Raw genomic sequence first — 19,604 nt, 5'->3', positions numbered from 1 at the left:
CGGTGATGCAGGTGGTGCCACTCCAATGCGCCTGCTGCCTTCGTTCCTCCAGGAGGTAGTGGTCGTGATTTGCAAGATGCTGTCAAAGGCAGCCTTTTCTGAAGGCAGAATTAGTAAGTCTTGGCTTTGCTCACCGTGCCTGGGATGTTGGCCCAGTGGAGTGCTGCCTTCCTGTTGAGGAGCCTACCTATTTTGGTGGAAGTTGAGAGTCATGTGTTGGCGTACTGAAAGAATGAGGTCCAATTTGTCAAAGGGCCTTCCTCATCTAAAGCAATCTAGCGACGAGGATGTCAGCTATCGGGCGCGACTCTCCGCCGTATTTCTCGATGAGGTGGCGCATCATTCGCTGGCAGCGGTGGGCCTCTCTGCTCCTGCTGGTATCAGCGGGAATCCCCATTGATGTCATCCCGCACTGCCGGCAAGACCAGAGAATCCCGCCGCCAATGAACAGCCAGAGAATTCTGACCAATGTCTCCAATGGAAACACTATTATGTGCTTATGAATCCTTAATAACTCGGGGAAATGATGGCATAGTAATCTTGCCACAGGACAACAGTGGTCAGCACTGTTGCTTCACAGTCTCCCTGTGGTCTGCGTGGGTTTCCTCTGGGTGCTCCGGTTTCCTCCCACAAGTCCCGAAAGTCGTGCTGTTAGGTGAATTGGACATTCTGAATTCTCCCTCTGTGTACCCGAACAGGCACCGGAATGTGGCGACTGGGGGGTTTTCACAGTAACTTCATTGCAGTGTTAATGTAAGCCTACGTGTGACAATAATAAAGATTATTATTATTATAATCTGGAGAACTATTGCTCTGGGGATCTGGGCTTGAAAGGCAGATGGTGAAATTTGAATTCAATACAAATCTAGAATTCAAAGTCTAATAATGACCATGCAACATTGTCATTTGTCCTAATATCCCTGAGGGAAGGAAATCTGCCTTTCCTTACCTGGTCTGGCCTACATGTGGTTGACCCTTCAACTGCCCTCTGAAATGTCCATGCAAAGTCACTCAGTTTAATGGAAATTAGTGATGTGCAATAAATGCTGGCCTTGCGATGTCCACGTTCAATGAACATATTTATAAAAAGTGTCTTGGCCAGAGTATCTCCTGCAATCTCTTGTCTTGCTACCAGCACATGGTCACCTCCGCCTATTTGTCATCTCCATTACATGCAGCCTCTTAGATGAGCTCAGCTAATATGTGCACTGACAATGTCCTGCACTACCTCTCCTAATTTTTCTATTGTTTCAGTGTGCCAGTTCAAAGCGTGGAGCTGTCATTTCCTCCAACTAACTATGGGGAAGAGCAAACGCATTGGTCTTCCCCTCTTTCTTTCTTTCCTCTCACCCAGGTTGACCACAATTGTTCACAACTGTTGTATGTTGTTTAGGTCTCGCAAAGAGAATAGAATAGAATCGTTATTGCAGAAGCGGACCATTCGCCCCTCGAGTCTGCGCCAGCCTTTGGAAAGAGCACCCAACTTAAGCCTTCACCTCCACCCTATCCCCGTAACCCCACCTAACCCTTTGGACACTAAGGGGCAATTTAGCATGGCCAATCCACTAACCTGCACATCATTGGACTGTGGGAGAAAACCGGAGCACCCGGAGGAAACCCACGCAGACACGGGGAGAAAGTGCAAACTCTGCACACTCACCAAGGCCAGTATTGAACCCAGGTCCCTGGAGCTGTGAGGCAGCAGTGCTAACCACTGTGCCACTATTCCACCCTGAGTTTTGCTTGGTTGAACATTAAGTGTTTATTGATAATACATAACTATGAATGTCTATACAGGGTATAGCCCAACCTATGAGCTAACTCCATGCTTGCTTCTACACAGGTCTCTGCCCAATGCACAACTGATTCACATCTCAGGTCATATGTCTCTTCACATCACGCTGTTGGCAGTATTGTTTCCCAGTCTTACATTAACCTTTGCTATGACAGACACCCTTACACTGCGCCTTCCCCCAAGTCTTTCCCCAATGTATTTACATTGCAATCATGCTATCCCTTCTGAGGTGAGCTCTGGTGAGTTGAAGGTCACTAATTCCTTGTTCCCGCACTGCCCTGCGCTTTGGTTGGAGGTTGCAGTGACTGTGCCGTGATGTTTAGAAGTAGTGTGACAGCAATCACTGAAGCCTGGCTTTGAGGCACATTCTCCTGTTGCTGGTCGCTTTCCCATGTCTCTTCCACTTGAGCTACGGTGCTGATCACCTGAATGTTTGGCTGATCTGAGCAAAGTGGAGCTTCTGCCGCTTCCCAAGAAATCAGACAAACCGGCTCTGCGGAGAATGTGGACAATTCAGAGCCCAAGTCCCATTCGGGAGTCTCTTTACAAGTGGGGCTCCTGGGAACATACTGTTCCGTGTCGCCAATGACAGAGGTTGCCTTGATGTCGTCTGCCATTTTAAATAGGATAAAGGCAATGCGGTCATCTCTGCTCAAGGGAGAAAAAGATTGGTTTTGGATGATGCACATGACTTCAAATATCTGCTTGTTGGCACAGTAGTTCCGTGGTCATAGAGTAGTGTGTCTGTTGTTCATAGCCAGTGGTCACACAGCCACACGACCTTATACGGGAGGGCTCCCATGTCCAATTTAAAGTTGGTGAAGTGACCCTTGACTGAGTTGTCTTCATTCCAATTGGAGAATCCAAGATTCTTGACCTCACTGAAGAAGCACAGTTGAGTCTCTTCCTGGTGTGGTACCCAATCTCATGGCTTGCCTTAGGAAAGCTAAGATACTCAGACAGGCTGAGGTTCCCAAGTGTCCCAGGTGGCTACAGTGGAGCACTGCACTGAGACTGCCATGCATTGATCTCCTGTGTGAGGTTGTTTGTCAACACATTCAAAGCGGTAAATATGAGAAAAAAAGAAAGCAGCCATGGGCGGCACGATGGCACAGTGGTTAGCACTGCTACCTCACAGTGCCAGGGTCCCGGGTTCAATTCCGGCCTCGGGTGACTGTGTGGAGTTTGCACATTCTCTCCGTGTCTCCCCTATCATAATATACACCAGTATATCATGGTGCAGACACGCACACTGATTGACATACAGCAAGACCAATCAACACACACAACACCGCAGCCAATCACCAGTTAGAGCACACTCACTATAAAGAGAGAGGGCATCAGTTTTCCCGCTCTTTCGGGATGCAGCCTCTCAGAAGGACAGAGCTCACAGCTTGCAGCACAGATCTTCACCATGTGCTGAGTGCATAGACTGGTCAGGATAGGTATAGGTCTTTAGTTTAATCTAACATAGTGTCGACCCACAGCGAAAGTATGTTCAACAGTTTCTAGCTTAATAAAATAGTGTTGTACTATTTCAAGTGTTGGTAGCCTGCATGTGTTACTGCTGAGGTAAACGCAGTCTCCACGGATCCAGAGTACCCAACACATCATCCCCGTGTTCCGGTTTCCTCCCATAGTCCGAAGTTGTCCTTCCAAGATCGAAAGGAATACGTCATCATTCAGCAACAGAAAACCGTCTTCACAGCGGCAGAATGGAAGTACGACAGAGGGAATTTAAGGACACCCTGCCGAATTATAGGAAAACTCAAGATGAAGGAAACAAGTTTGCAAAGAAAAGGAAAACCTGTTAAGATACCTTCACATGCTGCAAGAATTCCTTAGGTCAAAGTTTATTCCTCTGGAAGATTAGAAAGAGAAGCAAAATGAGTTTAACATCATTCTGAACAAACTGACCAGCCAGTTGGCAGAGCAGACTCGGCAATGCTTCATAATCCACGAGGAAGCTGAAAGCCACAAGTAACAAACTGGAAAACCGCAGAGGCAGTTCAATGAAAGAGGGGATGTACCAAAAGGCAAAGCCGTAGAAATTTAAAATCTGCAAGTTGGTCATGTCACCATCAGCAGCATAATTGCAGAATTGAAAGGCGTTCAGACTTTGCTGGTGACAGACCTGGCCAACAGTGGAGCCAAAATGACAGACAAAGTGCTACGGTGGCCAGAGAAAGAAAAGTCAGAAATAAGGGGTGGAATTCTCCAACCCCCTGGAGGGTCGGAGATTCGCCTGGGACCGGCGTCAATCCCGCCCCTGCCGTGTCCCAAATTCTCCACCCCCCGAGATTTAGGTCCCACATTAACCCTTGCAATGCCAGGTAGCATTATAATGCAACAACCTCAGTTGTATCCATTTGAAGTTACAACCCTAACATCATTTCTATCTCTATGGATTGCCAGATTGAACTTTTGTAGCATTTTCCACCTTTGTCTGTTTCCCAACTCATATGCCGCTGAAATGCTCATCCTTGCCTTTGTCAGCTTTCCTGACCAACCACCCAACCACCCTGCCACCTGTAAACCTCAGCCCATCTAAAACTCTGCTGCATGAATTCTGCCCAGTATGGAGTGCCACTCAGCCATTACCCCTCTCCTCACTGATATTCCTTGTGTCCAATGTAAGATCTGACTCTGCTTAACCTCTCAGATTGGATGAGATAGGACATTTTTGGGGTGATGTGATTGTGGCCAATCGAAGGTAGTGTGTGAGATGTCACGTGGCTCATGCTCTTGATACTTCAAGGTCTTTATAGGCTTTCAATATTATTTACTCTTGCGTTATTTATTACTTATACTTTTATATTTATACGTCTATATTTCTAAACGACCTTTCTATTACCGACTGTGAACATATCCTTTACGATTGTTTGTGTGCAGATTTGACACTAATAAGGAATTTTTAGCTTCGTTATCTCATAATATGTAGGGGACCTAAACCACATTTTTTCATGTAACGCGGCCCACAAACAGGTCCAACACTCTCCCGGCTCCAGTAACAGCAGATATGCCTTTAGTTGTCTGTTCCCCACCCAAATCCTTGCCACGTCAGCATGTCTCTCACTTCTTTTAAAATCTACCTTTAAGTTAATCTCTTTGATCCAGTCTTCTGACTGCCCCACGTGATATTTGGCTTGGTGTTCATTTTATGTTGCCTTCAAACTTCCACAAAGCACCTTGGTATGTTTGGCTATGTTAAACTTAAGAGGGAAATTAGGGGCGGGATTCTCCCCTACCCAGCGGAATCCTCCGCACCTTCAGGGGCTAGGCTGGCACCGGCGGGGTTGGCGCCGCGCTAACCAGTGCCGAAGGGCCTCCGCCGGCTGGCGCATGTGTGGGAGTGCCAGAGTGTTCTGGTGTGATCCCAGCGCATGCGCAGGGGAGTTCTTCTCTATGCCGGCACTGGCGGACCATTACAACGGCCGGTGCTGAGGGAAAGAGTGCCCCCACGGCACATGCCCGCCCGCGGATCAGTGGGCCCCGATTGCTGGCCAGGACACCGGTGCCAGATCCCGCCCCCCCCAAGGACTCCGCAGACCGCCCGCAGAGCCAGGTGCCGCCGGTAAGGACCTTGTTGACGCCGGCGGGACCCTCCTAGAACGGGCGGCCACTCGGCCCATCGCGGGGCGGAGACTTGCCGGGGGGTCGCTGCCAACGATGGTGACGCGATTCCTGCTCCTGCCGAAAAACCAGCGCTGGAGAATCCGGCAGCCGGCGTCGGGGAGGGGTGGGGGGGGGAGGGGGGGAGGTTAACGCCGGCCCCCCGGCGATTCTCCAGCCCGGCGGGGGGGGGTTCGGAGAATCCCGCCCCTAGATCTATCAAGTGTTGGTGTTGAGGTGGTCAGTGAGCGGAGTTATTATTTTTTGAGTTTGCCCTCGCCGCAGTTTTAGGCAACCAGGGGGTTAACGTGCTTAATGCTTCACCCCTTACATTTGTCAGTTTACACCACTGGATGGAAAATTGTGGAGGGAGACTAAATAGGGCATGATGATCTCCAACTCCCAAATCCTATTTTTAATAAACTTTGAGTACCTAATTCACATTTTCCAATTAAGGGGTAATTTAACGTGGCCAATCCACCTACCCTACACATCTTTGGGTTGTGGGGGTGAAACCCATGCAAGCACTTGAAGAATATGCAAACTATATACGGTCAGTGACCCAGGGCCAGGATCGAACCTGGGACCTCGGCGCCATGAGGCAGCAGTGCTATCCACTGCGCCACCGTGCTAACTTCCAAATCCTCCAACTGAGTGCAGGTCAACTCTGGGCCCCAGAAATTATAAAATGTACCCTATATTCACAACTGTATCGAATTGCACCATCATTTTTCAATGCACTGTGTTGTTATCTATTCAACCTGTGATAGTCCACATGAACAGAGAGCAGCACGAGGGCAATTTAGGTCTTGCACAGTGTCTAGAAGGCTCAGGCAAGCCTTTCATAAAAGAGGGTTCACCTCTTGTCAGGAGGGTAACAGTATGTCCTTTAACCAGGGAATGTCTTTAAATATCTCCAACTCACGAAAAATAATCTTTATTATTGTCACATGTCGGCTTACATTAACACTGCACTACAAGGAAGTTACTGTGAAAATCGCCTAGTCGCCACACTCTGGCACCTGTTTGGGTACACTGAGGGAGAATTCAGAATGTCCAATTCACCGAACTAGCACATCTTTCGGTACTTGTGGAAGGAACCCAGAGTACCCGGAGGAAACCCATGGGGACATGGGGAGAATGTGCAGAGAGTGATCCAAGCCAAGAATCGAACCTGGGACCCTGGCGCTGTGACGCAACAGTGCTAACCACTGTGCGACCGTGCCCCCACAAAGAGCCTCTGAGCTTCATGGTGACATGGATCACGGGCACATATCTTCAGTACAATGAGGCAGTCAAGCAAGCTATAGTCTTGAAGGTTGAAGATCTTCGCCATATGCCTCAATTATCTGAGCCCTTCATTTTGAGTTCTTTGTCAAGCTATCATATTCCACCTCGCTTCACATTTGTTGCTCGCAGGAATGTGCTGCCCCATTCCCTTTCACACAATTCTCAATGCTTTATTTGGATTCACTACAATTTCTTCCATTTTCCTCATTTTCTTTTAAAAATGAGCCTTTTCTCTCTCTCCCAATGGTTTATGATTTCATTCATGTTGATTCATTTTATTTTCCCCAGGGCTGGAAGAGGGACTCAACTCAAAAGGTCTTTTCTGTCAGTTATTCCAGCTGTGGGTTAGTCTCAACAGAGATTAAGATTGTAAGACTTCTTACTGTGCTCACCCGAGTCCAATGCCGGCATCTCCACATCAACAGAGATTAGCTGCACAATCTTTCCCCCTGCCCCCTGGGCCCCCCACAACATGGACTGGTACTATTTCATTAAAGAGTTTGCTGTGAGGATGATCCCTCCTTTATTTGTTCTCAGGGCCTGGGATGACTGTCAAAGCCGTGTTTATTTTCCATCCTCAGTTGGCCAGGGATGGTGGCCTTGGGGCCTTTCTTGATTCAACTGTAATTCTTTTGGTGACACAGCCAACATAGTGACGTTGGATAGCAAATTCCAGGGCATAAACCAAGAAGTGATAAAGGAACGCTAATACTCCACCAATCAAGGTGACATGTAATTTAGCGTGAACATGGAGCTGATGGTGTTCTAGTCTTTCGAGGTGGTAGAGATTACACGGTATTACATAATATTTACGGCACAGAAACAGGCCATTTGACACAAGTCTATGTCAATGTCTATGTTTTACGTGTATCTCCACCCACACAGCATCATCTAACTCTGTCAACACATCGTGACGGCTGATGCTGTCAAAACAACATGGTGACTTGCTGAACTGTTTCCTGTAGACTGCACATGTTATAGCTGGGGCAATGATGAAAGGGATGGATATTGACTCCAATGTCAGGGATACTATCCTATCAAGGGTGGTTTGAACCTCTTGATGCAGGTGCACCAAGGTGAGCGGTGAGTGTTTCATTGCACATTTGCAGTGAGGCTTTCTGATTATGGACAGACTTTGGCATGTCAGGCGATAATTTACATGTTGTAGGGTATCCAGCCACATCTCTGCTATTGACACTGCAGCTTTGATAGGGCTGGTTTTGCTAGGTTTGTGCTCAATGAACGACCGCCACAATATGGTTGGTGGAGCACGCGACACATGGTCAGTGGGAGATCCCTGTGCTTTCTCTTGTTTTAAATAGTCATGACCTGGTAGTTATGGCAGTGCAACTGCGATCTCCTCAGCATAAAAACAAACTGGTTCCAATGTTCCTTTTTCGTCGAGTGCAGGACTCTGAATTGCCGAGTTCAAAAGCCCAGAATAGGTACAAAGTATCTCTGGACATTAGCATACCCCACAAATTTGCTCACATATTGTTGATGATAGTATGAACACACATTGGTCAGGAAATCACAAGAAGCACAGGTTTGAGTTTTAGATATGTGTCGCGGGTCATCACGTCTCCCCACCTAGAGATGCGAAGCCTTCAGAACTCCCCTGAAATTTTCAGGACTGTCCCTTTGTCTCTGGATGAGTGATGGGAAAGCCTGGCTGGTGAGTGGGTCGCATGAGTGGCCCTCCTTCGCCTCAGTCGGACCCAAGATTGAAATCGGGCGTGTTCACTAGAACGGTAAAACAGTGGTCCGCACAGTTGCTTCACAGCTCCAGGGTCCCAGCTCGATTCCCGGCTTGGGTCACTGTCTGTGCGGAGTCTGCACGTTCTCCCTGTGTCTGCGTGGGTTTCCTCTGGGGTGCACCGGTTTCCTCCCACAGTTCAAAGATGTGCAGGTTCGGTGGATTGGCTATGCTAAATTGCCCTTAGTGTCCAAAACAAAAAAGGTGAGGTGGGGTTACGGGGATAAGATGGAGGTGTCGAGATAGGGTGGAGGCATGGGCTTAGGTCAGGTGCTCTTCCCAAGGGCTGGTGCAGACTCTATGGGCCGAATAGCTTGCTTCTGCACTGTAAATTCAATGATGATCCTTGAATAATATTGAATTCATGTAATACGTACCAAATATTTCTGATGCACGATCAATCCCTACTGAAGCGAGATTGTAGTCCAATTGAAGGCTTTAATGAACAAGTAGTTACCCCAGCAGCTCCGGCACAGAATGACTGCTGTGGGTGAATCACAGACTCTTATGCTCCGCCTGCTGGGCGGAACCAGCAGGCAGGTTCTACCACTCATACTACAGTATAAGGTACATCCCACCTAGGTACCGCGATACCCCTAATATAGCCTATCACAATTTCATAACATGTTATAGAAAATGTTTAATCATTCATAAGTTACTGGAAATGTTATCAACTTCAAAGTGGTAAAAACAAAATAAATATTTACACTTTGGACGCAGAGGGAGCGCATGCTCTCACGGTCAATGTTGGCGGTAATCAGCACACACCTCACTTCCCCTGCCCTTGCTTTACATGTGTGCCACTTTAGTCATACCAGTGGGAAAAAAGCTACATGGATGGAAGCCAGTAGAATGTAACGACTCTGTGCTTAAACAATAGTCAACAACATGTCTCGTGGGCCACAGTCAGAACCCTGATAGGTTGCACGTTACCCACCACTGATCCAGATTGTGATTCGCATCCTAGACAATGCCACAAGCAAACTGAAATTAAAATCACCGCCACATTAAAGGTGGTTTTTCATTTAAATTTAAATGAACACTTTTGTTCATTAGTTATGAAAATATTGACGATTGTTAAAACGAATGTTCGATTAACAGTTGACGAAAGCATCCAATCAAGTAATTAAGAGCCTGTTCGTTATTTTAATTGGCTGAGAGAAGGTGTTCAGCCTCGAGATGGGTAAGTGGGCCAGGCAATGGTGGGCAGCGTGGAGGTTGGAAGGCTCGTGAAATCTCGAATATTTTACCAGGGCCGAGAAAATATCGTTTTGATTAAAAACGACTAGAACAGTCACCATTGAACAGGGGATGATCAATAGCAGTGTTTCAGATTAAGAAGGGATTTGAATACTAAAACGGTGGAAGCTTTTTCCATTGCTCAGTGATTCAGTAACATGGGGCCAGGCGAGAAATAAAGATATGCTGTGCCAGGATCAGGAAAGTTATGCCAAGATCAGGAAAGTTATACTTTTTTATGACTTTGACTGCAGATTTTGGCTTTGGGGAAAGATTGGATAGGCTGGGCTGGGATTCCTTTTAACGGAGGAGTGGCCTAATTGAGGTGGATCAAATGCTGTGGGACCTAAGTCGAGTAGATGGGCGGCACGGTAGCACAGTGGTTAGCACAGTTGCTTCACAGCTCCATGGTCCCAGGTCCGATTCCCGGCTTGGGTCACTGTCTGTGCAGAGTCTGCACATTCTCCCCGTGTCTGCGAGGGTTTCCTCCGGGTGCTCCGGTTTCCTCCCACAAGTCCAGAAAGACATGTTGTTAGGTGAATTGGACATTCTGAATTCTCCCTCCGTGAACCGAACAGGCGCCGGAGTGTGGCGACTAGGGGGCTTTTCACAGTAACTTCATTGCGGTGTTAATGTAAGCCTACTTGTGACAATAGAGATTATTAAAATATTAAATCGGGGGTTTGCTGAGAAAAGGGAGGGTCCTGGCCTGCCGCTTCCGATGCGCTCCTTCAAGGCAGACAGCTGTACAAATTAAATGTCATGAAACAAAACGCAGAAAGCTGTGTCTATGCAGCACAGTTAAACCGCTGACAGCGGAACACCGAAAACCTTGGTCCACAGACATCGTTTATAATATTATATTTCACCCTAGCTATTTCAACCCGCCCTGTGTCGAAGTTTTAGCAAAAACGTGGAGGCCATCGAGGCGATTGGCCTGTTCACCAACTGTCTAAGTGGGTGGGCCACGTAAAATCGCTTTTAATTCACTCCTTAATGGGCTTAATTGGTCGCTTAGTCATCAACGGTCACGCTTCTGACTCCCATTTTGCCCTTTCGGGAAATTACCAGCAAGTGCGTGGTGATGTCTGGATGTGCGCCCGAGGTCTTTGCAAGCTGTTTCATGCACTGTCGGATGGGGCAAAGGCCTGCTCAAACCATGCACAGTTCTGGCCCATGAATCAGAGAGTCTTGTCCAGAAAGACCAACTTTTGCGTTAAGGTACTGGAGCATGGGTTCTCCCCCCATCCCCTCCTCCCTCAACAATCAAAATCACGTGGACTTTCCTCCAGGCAGTGCCCAGGATGCTTTCACCATTGTCTATTCTAGAACATATTGTTTTACCTTGAATGAATATGAGCAGTTTGAAGCCTAACCTCTTGTAATGCCATGACTAAAACAAGTATTCTGGTCATCATCACATTGCTGTGAGCTGAGGGATTGTGGTTTGCAAAATGGCTGCCATATTTCCCTTCGTTGTGACACTTCAAAAGTGCTTAATTAGCTGTAAAACATATTGGGACCTCTTGAAGGGTCATTGAAGTAATTGACAAGTTTTTCTTTAGTGCAAGGCCTTTGATCACTGGTGCGGAAATATACACACTACGCTGGTGTCCCTGCTTCCCCCCCCCCCCCCCCCCCCCACCCCCTCCCCTTGGTACCAACATAATTGTTGGTCATGTGGCACATCATTCCATTCACATCACGCACAAGGGCGCAACTCTCAACATGTGTCCCCTTATGATAAACGCCTCTTTTGAACTGAGCATGAGCAGAGGTTGCTGGGAGGGTGTCCAAACCAGAGGGATACTTCCAGACACAAAGAAGAAGGCCAGAAGGAATTTTCTCTCTTCGCGCACACAAAACAAGATTACTTCGTATGTGGCATTCATTACCACAAGTGCCCTTTGAAGCTGGGGTTTAAAAAGGAATTAGATAAACACATGAAGGAGAAGCACATTGAGGAGAAAAATGCAGATTACAGTAAATAACTCCAGTGAGCACCGAGCACCTGATGGGCCGCGACAATCTCCTCCTGTATTGAAATTTCTATGATTTTTTATCTTTAAGCATATTTCATGTGATGGCTTTTTGCCAACCGAAAGGGAACAATTTCAGTCGCTTAGTGACAGATAATATGCTAATTCTTCACAGGATTTGACTGCAGCGCATGCTTTTCCCCCTTGAATTGAGGCTGGGCTTTTTTGTCATTCCCATTGTTCTGGCAGGCATTTCAATGGTCTCTTTTCTCACAGGAAGTTCTGCTCTTCATCTCAAATTATTTCCTGCAGAGATTCACCGCCAGTTCTGACATCTAGGTTTCCACACACAAAGGAAGTGCCCATGATGCCTATTTTCCTGAATTTAGTGCATTCCGGTTTCTTTTTAACCAGTTGAGATTGCCCCGAAGCTACAAGAGAGCAGCAAACACCTTCCTGCCCTGCTTCAGTGGAGCTCACCAAAACGTTTGGCACCATGAGCCCTGTCATAATAGACACACAAGTATATGATGGTGCATAGACACACACTGACTGACACACTGAAAGACCAATCAACACACAGAACACAGCAGCCAATCAGCAGACAGGACACAGCCACTGTAAAGCCAGAGGGCACTAGTTTTCCCGCTCATTCGGGATGCAGCCTCTGAGACAGCCAGAGTCCGTAATCAGTAGCACGAACATCTACCATGTGCTAGCAGTATAGTCTGGTCAGGTTAGCCATAGGTCTTCAGTCAACCTAACATAGTGTCGACCCACAGTGCAAGTATGTTTAACAGCTCTTAGTTAAATAAAATAGAGTTGTACTTCTACAAGTGTCGGTAGCCTGTCTCTCTCACTGCTCTGGTAAACGCAGTCCTCACAGACCCAGCATACCCAACACATCATGGTACCAGTACGTGATGTTAGAGTTTGATTGACCTACCCTCGAATAATCTGCCTTCGACCAGCGATCAGCCATCCGGTAGTATTGACAGCGTCCGCCCTCCCCCGCCGCTCCGCATCATCGGCAACCACGGTGCGAACTGGAAGATTTTTAAACAAAGGTTTCAACTGTACCTTGAAGCTACAGATCTGGAAGCTGCCTCAGACGCCAGGAAGATTTCTCTCTTCTTCTCCATGGCTGGGGACCACGCCATCCATATTTTCAAGTCCCTCACATTTGCTGAAGGTGAGGACAAGTCCAAGTTCTGTCCTTCCATGAAAACGTGCACAACATTCAGTTCAATGATTCCACCGCCGAGAGATTTGAGATGAAGAATTGGGTGTAACAGAGCTCGGCCTTAGCCCCCATCCTGTTAAGTAGCTTTTTCTCTGTTCGGATGTCCTGCCTTTTTCTGCCGGGTTGAAGGGAGTCTGCCTCCGCACACGATCAGACGGGAAGCTCCTCAATTTATCGAGATTGAAAGGCATGAAAAAAGTTTGGGGTCTACTGATCGGAGAACTTCTCTGTGTTGTTGAAGCTGCACCAATCGCCCAGACAGAAAGACCAACTCCAAAGGCTCACAGATCGTCTGTCTCGTGCCTGTGTCATGTCCCTACTCCCCATCAGTGTCAAAAAAAAAAACTCGTTATGAGGCAGTGAGTTGTGTCTCCTCCGCCTGTGATCAAACTCAACAACACACTACTGGGAGCAGTCAGCAAATTCCGTTGTCTTGGATCCATGGTGACAGAAAGTCTGTCTCTTGATGAAGAGCTCAGCACAGTCATCAGAAGGGCCAACTAACAAAATGGGCATGGAAAAACAACAAACTGACCCGCAGGACCAACATGGTCGTCGACAAGGCCTGTATCCTTTGCACACAGCTATATGGCAGTGAAGCCTGGACAACTTGCACCTACCACGGTGATGCAGTAGTTATCACTTCTGCCTCACAGCTCTAGGGTCCCGGGTTCAATTCCAGCTTCGGGTGACTGCCTGTGTGGAGTTTGCACTTTCTCCCACTTTCTGCGTGGGTTTCCTCCAGATGCTCCTGCTTCCTCCAAAGATGTGCAGGTTAGGTGGATTGGCCATTGTAAATTGCCCCTTAAGTGTCAAAAAAAGGATAGGTGGGGCTTCCGGGTTACGGGGATAGGGTGGGTGTGGCCTTAGGTAGGGTGCTCTTTCCAAGGGCCGGTGCAGACTCGATGGGCCGAATGGCCGCCTTCTGCACTGTAGGGATTCTATGATTCTACCAAGAGCCATGGCTTGATAGCACCTGGTGTCAACGACACATCCCCAACATCGCATAGAAAGGCAAAGTCACCAATTAAGTTGTAATTTCTAGGGCAAACGTTCAAAGAAGACTTTGCTGGCTTGGGCACATGGTAATAGGTAAAGCTGCCATAGTCTCAGATAACCACAGGCTGCTCTTTCCTTTGAGGGGGAGGGCTGCCTGGTGCCGATTTAACCCGAGGATCACTGCACCTCAGGCAAGGGGCAAGGTTGAGAAGGCAGAGCCTCATGAAGAACCTCCGCTGGTGTGGAGATTTGACCCACGCTGCTGGCCGTGCTCTGCATCATGCACCAGCTGTCCAGTCAACTGAGCTTAGCAGGCCGCCTGGCATATGGACATGATGGAAGATGACTGCATACCCGAGGAGATGCTATACCGGGAGCTACCTTGTGCCAAGAGACCAGGAGACTTCGCAAAGCTCTGATTCACGGCTGCTGCCAAAAGAGGCATGAAAGCCTCAACAGCAACCGTGGCAAGTGAGACACTCTAGCTGACCGTCAATGCAAATGGCCGCACCATCAAGGGGCAGGAGTTCACCACCACCATGACAGGCCATCTCAGAATCTCCAAAGCAGATGCCAGCCCTGTGTCAATACCACCAAATGGACACCTTTACGTGTGGCACTTGGGGCAGACTGTGCCTTTCAAGAGTCAGCTTGCTCAGCTAGCCAAAGAGCTTCAGCAAATTATCTCATCTGACCTTACCAGAGTTCTGAGGCTGCATTCCCATCATCCCTTGCAGATGGAAAGATGCCAATCATCTAATTAGCTAGAAGATCCAACTTTATTGTTGAAATTCATCCTATGTTCCTTTGGGTAGCAATGTGCCGTGATTGCCATCTCACAAAGTGCCTCAACAACCCTCATTTCCATAAGTATTCACAGTGACTCTCTCGCTTCCTACACTGATTTATCCGAAGTGTTTCCTGAGTACTTGTTAAAAATGACACTTTCTGCAAAGGTTCAATCTAAACCTTTCACAGCCTCTGTCTCTCTGAAACCTCGGCCGGGATTCTCCCCTACTCGGAGGGGCGGGGGGTCCCGGCGTGATGGAGTGGCGTGAACCATTCCAGCGTCGGGCCGCCCCAAAGGTGCGGAGAGGGGCCAAGCCCTCACCTGGAGGGGCTAGGCCCGCGCCGGAGTGGTTGGCGCACCACTGGCTGGCGTGGACGGCCTTTGGCGCCACGCCAGCTGGGGCCAAAGGGACTTTGCCGGCCGGCGTAAGTCCACGCATGCGCAGGGGAGGGGGTCACTTCTGCTGACGTCATCCCGGCGCATGCGCAGGGGAGGGGGTCACTTCTGCCTCCGCCATGGTGAAGACCATGGCGAAGGCGGAAGGAAAAGAGTGCCCCCACGGCACAGGCCCGCCCGCCAATCGGTGGGCCCCGATCGCGGGCCAGACCCCCGTGGGGGCACCCCCCAGGGGCCAGATTGCCCCGCGCCCCCTCCAGGATCCCGGAGCCCGCCCGCGCAGCCTGCTCCCGCCGGTAAGGTAGGTAGTTTGATCCACGCCGGCGGGAGAGGGTTGAATGCGGCAGGACTTCGGCCCATTGCGGGCCAGAGAATCGCCGTGGGGGGGGGGGGGGGGGGGGGGGGTGCGCCGATTCTCTGGTGGGGGAGAATTCGGGACACGGCAGGATTGACGCCGGCCCCCGGCGATTCTCCGGCCCGGCGGGGGGGTCGGAGAATCCCGCCCCTGGTTTCTTCAACATTCCAAGGTCCATAAATTTGGTGTCTTTGACATCCACAATTTTCTTCTCCTCAGAGGCTCCAGCCTCTGGAATTTCAACCCTGAATTTTCACTGTTTCTTTTCCTTTAAAACTCTCTTCGGGACAGACCTCTTTGACCAATCTGTCACTTGCTCTATGCTCTTTATAATTTTCCATACAACCTATCAGGGATCATCTGAGTGCAGCCCACGTGACATTATGCTGGCCATTGCCCGTGTATATGTTTGACAGATTTTGCTATTTTCTGCCCACATGGCTTTTTTCTAACTGGTATTTTGAATGCGATACGCATGGGTGCAGAAGAGATTTACCAGGATGTTGCCTTGTATGGAGGGCATTAGCTATGAGGAGAGGTTTGTTCTCACTGGAACAACGGAGGTTGAGGGGCGACCTGATAGAGGTCTGCAAAATTATGAGGGGCATAGACAGAGTGGATAGTCAGAGACTTTTTCCCAGGGTAGAGGGGTCAATTACTAGGGGGTATCGGTTGAAGGTGCGAGGGGCAAGGTTAAGAGGAGATGTATGAGGCAAGTGTTTTACACAGAGGGTAGTGGGTGCCTGGAACTCACTGCCGGAGGAGGTGGTGGAAGCAAGGACGATAGTGACGTTTAAGGGGCACCTTGACAAATACATGAATAGGATGGGAATAGAGGGGTACAAACCACGTGATGCACAATCAATTACACAAAGAGGAGAGTTGGATGCAATTGAGGCTTTATTACACTAAGATGTGTGGCCTCCTACAGCAGCTGGTGAAATGGCTTCTGTACGAGCAGCACACATATTTATACTCCGCTTACTGGACGGTGCCAGCAGGCAGGGAACTACCCCCCTGTAGTACAGGGCCTTACCACAAATCACCTAATATAGACATCAGTGGTGACTACCACATTCACCCCCTGTTGAAATTGAGCCTGGCGGGGCTGGTGGAGATTATATACAAGTACATGTTTTAAAATACAGAGAGAAAAACAAATTGAGTCCAGCGGGATGGAGGAGAACTATATACAAGTACATGTTTTAAGAGTCCTGATCAAGTTCCAGGTTCAGTCGGTTTGGAGCCTTGATCTGCCGCTGGGAGCGCCGCATTGGTGGCGGCAATTCCGGTGTCGGTCTGGTGCTCAGTGACTTCGGGAGCGTGCCGAAATCCTCGTCAACCTCGGGTGTGGCCAGGGGGGGAACGGATTGTCCTGGGGCGGCGGTTGCAACTGGTGCACCGGGGGAGGGGAGGGTGGCGCCGGGCCAGAGGGCTGTGTGTGTGTGGCATCTGCTGGTGTCACGTCCCTGAGGGACACAGTATCTTGGCGGCCGTCGGGATATGCTACGCAGGCGTACTGTGGGTTGGCGTGGAGTAGCTGTACCCTTTCAACCAATGGGTCCGCCTTGTGGAGTCGTACGTGCTTACGGAGGAGTATGGGTCCTGGAGCTGCGAGGTGGATTTCCTGGGGAAGGCAAAGAGACGTTCATGGGGTGTGTCATTAGTCGCAGTGCATAGGAGCGACCGAATGGAGTGCAGTGCGTCGGGGAGGACCTCCTGCCAGAGGGAGGCCGGGAGATATCTGGACCGTAGGGCCAGCTGGACGGCCCTCCAGACCGTCCCATTCTCCCTCTCCACCTGCCCGTTTCCCCGGGGGTGAAAGCTGATCGTCCTGCTTGAGGCTATACCCTTGTTGAGCAGGAACTGACGCAGCTCATCGCTCATGAATAAGGATCCCCTGTCACTGTGGACGTAGGCAGGGAAGCCGAGCAGAGCGAAGATGGTGTTGAGGGCCTTGATGATGGTGGCAGACATCATCGGGGCATGGGATGGCGAAGGGGAATCTGGCGAAGAGTACTCATCGACCACAATGAGGAAGTATGTGTTACGGTGGAGGGGAGGGGCCGTTTGAAGCCCACGCTGAGGCTTTCGAAGGGGCTGGAGGCCTCCACCAGGCGCGCACGGTCTGGCTGGTAGAAGTGCAGCTTGCACTCCGCACAGACCTGGCAGTCTCCGGTGATGGCCCTGACTTCCTTGACGGAGTAGGGTAGTTTGCGGGCCTTGATGAAGTGGTACAAACGTGTGACTCCCGGGTGACAAACGTTGTCGTGCAGAGTCCGCAGTTGGTCCACCTGTGCGCTAGCACATGTACCTCGGGACAGGGTATCGGGGGGCTCGTAGTTGTAGGTGGAGAGCTCGATCTTCCACCTCAAGATTTTATCGTTTTTGATCTTGCTCTGCTGTGTGTTGTTAAACATGAAGGCTACCGACCGTTGGTCAGTGAGGAGAGTGAATCTCCTGCCAGCCAGGTAATGCCTCCAATGCCGCACACCTTCAACGATGGCTTGGGCCTCTTTTTCGACGGAGGAGTGCCGAATTTCAGAGGCATGAAGGGTTTGTGAAAAGAATGCCACGGGCCTGCCTGCCTGGTTGAGTGTGGCGTCTAGATATCGCTCTCGACTTGAAATGGTAACGTCTCGTCGACTGCATGCATCCTGGCCTTGGCGATGTCGGCCTTGATACGGTTGAAGGCCTGGAGAGCCTCGGCCGTCAGGGGAAACAGAGTGGATTGAATGGGTGGACGGGCCTTGTCCGCATAGTTTGGGACCCATTGGGCGTAATAAGAGAAGAACCCCAGGCATCATTTGAGGGCCTTGGGGCAGTGGGAGAGGGGGAGTTTCATGAGGGGGCACCTGCGGTCGGGATCGGGCCCCAGAACTCCATTCTGGGTCACATAGCCAAGGATGGCTAAGCGGTTTGTGCTGAATACGCACTTCTCCTTGTTATAAGTTAGGTTTAGGAGAGTGGCAGTGTGGAGAAATTTGGCAAGGTTGGCGTCATGGTCCTGCTGATCACGGCCGCAGATGGTGACATTGTCCAGGTACGGGAATGTGGCCCGCAGTCCGTACCGGTCAACCATTCGGTCCATTTCCCATTGGAAAACCGAGACCCCGTTGGTGACGCCAAAGGAAACCCTGAATAAGTGGTAAAGGCGGCCATCTGCTTCGAACGCAGTGTATGGGCGGTCCATCTTACGGATGGGGAGCTGGTGGTAGGCAGATTTCAGGTCCACAGTTGAGAAGACCCGGTACTGTGCAATCTGATTGACCATATCAGATATCCGAGGGAGGGGGTATGCATTGGGCTGCGTGTACCTGTTGATGATCTGGCTGTAGTCCACGACCATCCTGTGTTTCTCCCCAGTTTTCACCATTGCCACTTGGGCTCTCCAGGGACTGTTGCTGGCCTCGATAATGCCTTCCCGAAGCAGTCGCTGGACTTCGGACCTGATGAAGGTCCTGTCCTGGGCGCTGTACCGTCTGCTCCTGGTGGCGACGGGTTTGCAATCTGGAGTTAATTTTGCAAATAGGGAAGCTGGGTTGACCTTACGGGTCGTGAGGCCACACACAGTAAGGAGTGGTAGGGCCCCGCCGAATTTCAGTGTTAGGCTTTGGAGGTTGCACTGGAAGTCCAGGCCGAGTAGCAGGGCAGCGCAGGGGTTGGGGAGGACGTAGCGGCGGAAGCCGCTGAACTCCACGCCCTGAACGGTGAGAGTGGCTATGCAGTACCCCTGGATCGCCACGGAGTGGGACCCGGAGACCAGGGAGATTCTCTGGTTGGCGGGGTGTACTGCGAGGGAGCAGCGCCTTACCGTATTGGGATGAATGAAGCTCTCGGTGCTCCTGGAGTCCAGCAGACAGGAGGTCTCGTGCCCATCAATTTTCACTTTGGTGGAAACAGTTGACAGGCTGTGTGGGCGAGACTGGTCAATCGTGACCGAGGCAAGACGCGGCTGGTCATCAATGGTGGCAGGTGATGAGTTGCCCGGGGCGCATAGGTCCTGGTAAGATGGCGGCGTCCACGGGCCGCACGTGTCGTGAGGAAGACAAGACGGCGGCGCTCGATGATCCTGGGGAGAACAAGATGGCGGCGCCCACGGGCCGCACGTGGTGGGGGTTCAACAAGATGGCGGTGCCCACGGGCCACA

The sequence above is a fragment of the Scyliorhinus canicula genome, chromosome 4, assembly GCF_902713615.1.
Source record: "Scyliorhinus canicula chromosome 4, sScyCan1.1, whole genome shotgun sequence".
NCBI lineage: Eukaryota > Metazoa > Chordata > Chondrichthyes > Carcharhiniformes > Scyliorhinidae > Scyliorhinus > Scyliorhinus canicula.
Note: the sequence above shows the minus strand (reverse complement) of the source record.